This window comes from Arvicanthis niloticus, chromosome 15 (assembly GCF_011762505.2).
Source record: "Arvicanthis niloticus isolate mArvNil1 chromosome 15, mArvNil1.pat.X, whole genome shotgun sequence".
NCBI classification, from domain to species: Eukaryota; Metazoa; Chordata; class Mammalia; order Rodentia; family Muridae; genus Arvicanthis; species Arvicanthis niloticus.
In genome coordinates this window covers 10,028,284-10,035,912 of record NC_047672.1, presented here as the reverse complement: position 1 = coordinate 10,035,912, position 7,629 = coordinate 10,028,284, and the positions used below count along the sequence as shown (strand labels likewise).

At 44.3% G+C, this 7,629-nt stretch overlaps 1 pseudogene; it reads left to right on the top strand.

Annotated features, from left to right (window-relative positions):
- The first annotated feature begins 6,917 nt into the window (after positions 1–6,917).
- LOC117720973 (elongation factor 1-beta pseudogene) lies at positions 6,918–7,585 on the top strand (annotated as a pseudogene).
- The last annotated feature ends 44 nt before the right edge of the window (positions 7,586–7,629 follow it).

Here is a 7,629-nt window from a genome sequence, read left to right as displayed (position 1 = left end):
GGGTTACAGGGATTTGTGACAGCTAGCTGCACTGGGTATGGATACCTGGGAATGTGAACAGGTTCTGAGGCAAGCTAACTGTGAGTTGGGTGGCCGCCATGTAGGAACCATGGGGGCGGGGAGACTGCATTACTAGAGTGTAGCCAGCGATAGCTTGGGTTGTTTTTTTTTTTAATATTTACCGCAACACAGGTGGATCTGGAAGAGTCTGTGGAGAAGGAGGAACAGGTTAGAGCCATGGATGATAGAGTGGATTACGTGCTATCACGTTTGGGGTTTCATCCTGAGTTCAGTATGATGTGGTAAATTCAGTTGAGGTGTTATAGATCCCCTAAGGAAAGGGTGAAATAGGAAAATTAAGAAGCAATTAAGAATGCCAAGTTCACAGGAATGACTACACCCGGTGTACTGTTTATTTTGCAACTTGAAATATATGACCTGCCTCAGAGGAGGGAATCTCTGTTGAGGAACAGCCTCCATCAGATTGATCTGTGGGGCTTATTTTCTTGATTAATGATCAATGTGGGAGAGTCCAGTTCACCTAGGGTGGTACCACCCCGGGGAGCGGGGGGAGCACAAGAAAGCAATCCCATCATGCCAAGGGGAGCAAGACAGTAAACATTGTTTTTTCGATGCCTCTGCTTTAGTTTCTGCCTCCAGGCTCCTGTTTGGCTTTTCTCCATGATGAACTGAAGCTGAAATAAATCATTTTTTCCTCAAGTTGGTTTTGGTCAGTGTTTTATCATAACAGAAAGGGCAAATTGGACACCTGGATTAGAATACTTATGCTTGTACTAAGAATACTTCATTTCTTCAAATGTATAATATGATATTTAATACATAATATACTATTACTATGTTGTATTATTAGGTTACATGTCATATTATTTATTACATATTACATATTAATCTAAAGTTCTGGAAATAAGAAACAGTAGAAAAAGCAGGAAATACTCTCGTTTTCACAGTTCCACATGGGTTATCCAAGGTGTTCACCTCTGTCCAGGGCATGATGATTTTATATGGGACGTTTTTGCAAAGGGGTCAGGGCTGGAACCCAAGCTCCAGGTAACTTCTTGGCTGCTCCCTATAGGATGTCAGAGCCAGCAAGCCTTGCAAGCGGTGCAGCAGAGAGTTTGATGTTTGACTGGAGGCATCAAACTAACTAACTCCTAACATCTTCTCCCTGGGGTGTAATCTATGTGTCTTTCCTTCTCATTGAGGTCCACTCTCAGAGTTCATATAGAGAGATTGGGGCAGGAGAGCCTAGGTGTCACAGCATAGCAGATGTGTCTTAGTGCCGGTCTCCAGAGACACAAGTATTTCCAAAGGCAGTGTCATTACACCGATCCCTTCTCCAGCTGGACAAAATCAAGGAGGGATTTGTGAGCACAGCTAACTCTTTAGAACCAACACTATCAGCTCCAGAGAGCACTCAGAGGGGAAAAGTTCCTTGTCACCCCTTTTTAGTCACCGAGGCTTCCTGTGAAGGGAGGGTAGATTTCACCCACCGCATCTCTGACCGTGGGAACACTGATGGTTTTAGTTGTGCAGCGTGCTTCATGTATTATACTTTGTTTCTGGGATTTACAACCTCAGTGCAATCCAACACTCCCATTGTGTATGGTACACAAAAGCTCCTGAAAGAAAGTGATGGGAAGACCTGAGTCATTCATGCGTTACTCATTTCATAGGTTCAAGCCCTGGCAATGCTATTCATGTATTCATACATTTATTTATTCATCAAATATTTACTGAGCTTCTCCACTCTTCTGATTAGTCAGTGTACTCGTTAGGTACTAGGCAGTGGATTAAACTTCAGGTACAGAAAGAAAACAGGACCTGAAAGTTGGCCTGTAACACATTGTAATGGAAGCAAGGCAGACAGGGTTTCAGTCACGAACCATCCAGGATATTTTAATTTATTGACACTCCAGGCTGTGCTGTTTCTTGAAGATGTTCAAGGTGTACCACACTGTGTGTGACTAAGATCTTTACCTCTGCACCAAGACACCTGAGCCAACCCTTAGGTTAGATAGCTAGAAGATGCGACACTCTACCTCTTAGTACCGGATCCATGGAGAGTCAGACAGGTCACAAAGCCTGCAACAGCGATGGGTGGCCTGAGTCTTTCACTCCATTCCTAAAATCCTAATAACTGAGAGTGTTTTCTTCAGCAAGCAGGTTCCTTAAACTCTCAGCTCCTCCTCTTCCTCAGACAGTCAGGCTGTGGTGGGAGGAAGACTGCTCTACCCTGACACACCTTTGTAAGTGTGGAACGATTTCCATGGCAACAGAGTTCAGTGCTGTAGTCCAGCTGCCTGTCTCCCTTGGTTGGTTAAGTAAGTAGTGAGCAGACTAAATACAACGATTCATGACCTGATTTCTGCCCTTGCTTCGTCTATTCAGCTGACCATCATGCCCCCTGTTCTTTAATACACTGTATCAGGAGACTCATTCAAACACTCATGTTCAGGCTTTCCTGCACGAGAATGAATATGCAGTGTAGCCACCCAAAGCTCACCACCTCGCTGACAAATTACAGTACTGGGATTCATTCATTAGATGACAGCATTTACGAGCCCCAGGGGCCATCTGCCATATAGATCTGCCTACCCTGTGCTCTTTGCCTGGTACCTAAGAAACAGGCCAGACCGCTGACCACACTCAGTGTCACATACAACTTGCCTGTCTGGAAAACATTTTATATCATATGATCTTGACAAGAACTGTATATTGCTAGGGTGTTAGCTTATTGTTTCTGAATCCACATCCTCCTAGTACAAGACTTTGCAACTCCTTCTGTCCAAGTGTGGCTCCTGTTTCCTAGGCCTTTCTGGTTTATCTCATAGCTTGCTCTGGCCAAAAGATGCAGTCGACGGATATCACTCTAATTCTCGTGTGGTAGAGTTCTCAAGCTGCTGTAACAAAATACTACAGGCTAGATGGATTAAAGGATAGAAACTTACTTCCTAAAGTTATAGGGACGAAAAATTCGAGATCAAAGTGTCAAGGCAGGTTTCTAGGTAAGGCTCTCTTTCTGGATTGCACCTGACTTCCTTCTCAGAGTGTCCCCTCAGGAACTTTCCTATTTGCATGTGTAAAATTTGCTCTCTGATATCTGTCTCTATCTGTCTCCCTGTCTGTCTCCCTGTCTGTCTGTCTGTCTCTCTCTATCTCCCTCTGACACACACACACACACACACACACACACACACACACACACACACGCTACTATCTTTGAGGACACCTATCCTGCTGGATCTAAATGCTAGCCCAAGGCTTCATTTATTAACTCATTTATTAACTCCTTATAGATCTGTCACCAAATGAACTTTAGGACAATTTGATGTAGTCGCTAGCATAAAATCCAGTCCTTGAGGACCCTGTCAGCTTCTACTCTTTCTGAAACCTACCCCCAACTTGAAGCAGCTCTGATCTGTTCTGCTTCTGGGGGGAGAAAGAAGACTATAGTAGCAGAAATTGGCTGCTTTCATAAGATTTCCTGAGAACAGCAGGCCAGTGTGTGTGTGGGTGTGTGTATCAGATATGTGTGTATATATAACAAATATATTAATAGATACACACATGTGTGTATGTGTATCTGTGTATATATAATAAGTGTGTATATAAAATTATATATGTGTATGTTTATCAGGTATGTGTGTATGTATAATATATATCCACATATGTATGTGTATATATTTGTATATACAACAGATATTTATGTATAACAGTTTTATATATGTGTGTGTTTATGTTTATCAGATATGTGTGTATATATAACATATACACACACACGTGTATATATGTATATATGTGTATATCTATAACAGGGGTGTGTGTGTATAACAGGTGTTTGTGTATATGGGTGTGTATGTCAAAGTGGCTTTCACTGAATTTCTCTAATACAAATGAGTTTCAGTATCTCTTAAACATTACATTTCTTTATGAGCATGTATGTACATGTTCATGTGGGTGCATGGGTATGCCCGGGTGCAGATGTGTCTGCATCTGTATGAGATTGGAGGTTAACTTCAGCCTTCATTCCTCGGGAACCATCCACCTTGCTTTACGTGACAGGGTCTCTCTCTAGGCTGGGCCTCCCCAGTTATGCTAGGCCAACCAGCTAGCACGTGCCAAGGACCTACCTGTCACCTCCTCCCCAGCACTGAAGTTCACTCACACAGTACTGTATGGCCTCTTTACAAGTGTCTGAGGACTGAACTCTCACCTTGCAGCCTTTGTGGCGGAGCCAAACGTTACATTTCTATATCTCCCGGCGAGGGGGCTGACCCCTTATTCTTCTCTTAGCTGTGGTCTGTGTTCCTGTTGTAATCAGCTTCATTGTTCCTGTTCATTAGTCAGGAGACATTGGCTTGTCTTGTTCCTTCACCTAGACTCTTTCAGCCACGTTTACATGGTGACAGGATTGAACTGTGATGTGCTTGCCTTTGTATTATGGTTGTTTTGTCTTTGCTTTCTTCTCTGTTGGATGTTTTCTACTCTTCTTTATTTTTTCCATTAATGTATTTATTTATTCGCTTTACACTGTTCACAGCATCCTCCCAGTCCCCATCTCACACAGCCCTTCCCCCTCCCCTTCACCTCTGAGAAGAGGAAGGCCCCTCCCCAGGAACTAACCCACCCTGGAACCTCAAGTCGCTGTAGGACTAAGTACATCCTCTCCCACTGAGGCCAGACAAGACAGCCAAGTTAAGAGGACAGAATCCACAGGCAGCTAAGAGTCAGGGTGAGCCTCTGCTTCCGTTGTTAGAAAACCCATATGAAGACCAAGCTGCACATCTGCTACATATGTGCATGTGGGTCTGTGTAGCTGCTAGGTCCAGCCTTTGTATGCTCTTTGACTGGTGGTCTAGTCTCCCAAGGGTCCAAGTTAGTTGCCTATGTTGGTCTTGTGGAGTCTCTATCCTCTCCTGGTTCCTCAGCTCTTCCCCCAACTCTTCCACAAGACTTCCTGAGCTCCGTCTAACATTTGGCGGTGGGTCTCTGCATCTGTTTTGGTCAGGTGCTGAGTGGAGTCTCTCAGAGGACTACTTTTATTTATTTATTTATTTATTTATTTATGTTTTGAGTGTTTATTGTGGCTCTCCTGGAGGAGATACACTACCAAGGAAATGGCCTCACTCCTTTCATATTCTTCCAGCCTTAGGCCAAGTGATCATTCTCCAGCAATAGCCTGGTGTCTTACTGAATGAGAAAAAACAAACAAACAAACAAACAAACACACAAACAAAACCCTGGATACTATCTGGAGGTGAGAGACTTGTCTGTAGGGAACTGAACGGCGACCTTCCCCCAAAGCACACCCTAAGCTCTCCAAATGTGTGGTTAGGATATGATCATATTAGGAAAGGGATTTTACAGTTACCATTAAGGCTTTTAAACTGGACATGCCCTGGATTCTCCCAATGAAGTCTGCATAATTATTCACAGCTGCATACAAAGGACAGCCACTGAGAAGAGGCTCAGCAGGAGAGGAGATGGCCATGCTGGTGGGAAGCCAAGGCCCGAACCAGGGAGCCACAGAGTAAGGACAATTCTCTCCTGGAACCTGCAGAGGAAGGGCAGCCTTGTTCATAACTCAGTTTCAGACTTCTGGCCTCCAGACCTGTGAGAGTCCATTTGTGTTGTTTTAAGCCACCGAGGTTTCCTTCATTTATTAATGCAGCTAGAAGGTCTACCATACTACCCACAGATGCAGAGACCTACAGCCAAACATTAGACGGAGCTTGTGGAAGGATTGGGGGACGGACTGAAGAACCAGGAGGGGATCGGGACTCCATAGGACCAACTTAATGCTCGCTCTATCACTTTAAACGCGTACATTTTAGCTGTTGATGAGTTGTGAGAAGAAAAAAGTTCTGAAAAGTCCAAGAGAAACGGGAGGGGGGAATAGAGGCTGGAGGTGGGCAGAGAATGCTAATTCCGGGAGAGGACAGAAGAAAGAAGGAAGGAAGAAAGAAAGCAAACAGAGAGGGGGCACAAGAGAGAGAAATAAGGTAATATCGATGGCATGCACTCTGATATTTTGCCCTTTCCTTTGCCTCTCTCACTCTGTCTCCGGCCCGTTTGTGCACTGTCCTGATCTTCGTGCACGTAGGCATTCCGCTACACTAAACAAGTTCGTTTATTTGTGCTCTTCAGACTTTCGTACCTTCTTGGTCTCTAACCTGAAGGCGGATAAGTCCAAAGCTCACCCAGGAAGCTCCCCTTGAATATGTTACAGGGAACCCTGAAAAGTGGCTGAGACCACTTATTGCCCGAGTCAGGATCTCCTCAGAAAGCTAAGGATGCTACAAAGCACCCACGTGGAATGCTTCCGCGGTCACATCGGCCCACTCCCTTTACCACCCACAACACAAGTGAGCTCAACAATGCAAGTAGCCCACACGTGCAAAAAATTCCAAAGGCTGGGAAAGCCGCTGTGGTTGGTTTTACTGTTTGTGGTCTATCTGGGTTTGACTAGAGGACTTTTAATGTCGCTGCTGCCCCTAATGGTCACTGGACCTGAAGCTCCCGCTACAGGGTCCCGGGAGCAGGGGTATTTGTTGACTTGAGGTCTGTGAATAGAGTTTACAAGCCTTCTGCTTTATTGCCCTCACCATTCTTTGCAAACTCTCACCCAGTTTTTGAAATTTTCTCTGAATTTCTATCTAGGCATTTTTCATCATATTTTAAGAGAGAAGATTTTTCAGAATTTTAAAAGTCTATGTTATATTATGTTCAAAAAACGTATTTAAAATTTACACACAGTAAAACAAATCTCTTTGCTATACAGCTCTGTGAATTTGAGCTTTTTGGAGTGGCATAACCATTGCCCCATCAAGATATAAGACAATTCATTTTTCCCATCAGTGCTGGCAGCCGCCCAGTTCCCAAATTTAGCAAACACTATGTGTTTTGGAGACCTGAAAAGCCCCACTGGTCTCCAGGTACACAAGCATTAGCTGACAAGAGTTACATGGAGGTGTACACGCCATCACAAGCTCTGTGGCAGTTTCTGAAGCAGTCTCTGCAAACAGGTTTGTGCCGAGCCCTTCCTTTCCAGTCCACGGCCCCAATGGCTTGTGTCATGCCCTCCCTTGGTATAATTACAACAAACCTAGCCTGCAGGGAGTGAAGAAACCTTCAGCAAGTGTGGCCCTGCCAATGTGCAAGACATAACAGGAAGTGGAGTTATGGATGCTAAAGAAGATGATGACGTTGATCTCGTTGGACCTGCGGAAGGACGCAAAGAAGTGAAGAGATTTGGAGAAGAGTGCCTTACATTGTGTGAATCAAAGAAAGTGGAAAAGCCTGCACTGTGGCCAAGTATCCATCTTACTAGATGTGAAACTTTGGGATGATGAGACAGACATGACAAAATTAGAGGACTGTGTTGGAGGCATCCGAGCTGACGGCTTGGTGGGAGGCTTTGATTCCCGTGGGTTACAGAATTTAAAAGCTTCAAACACAACGTGTAATTGAAGGTGACACAATTGGAACAGATACATTGAACGAACAGGTTGCTTTTGAGGACTGTGTGCAGTCCGTGCATGTGGCTACTTTTAACAAAACCTAAAATCCATCCTCACATCAAGTCAACACACTTAAGGAAAAGCTTGA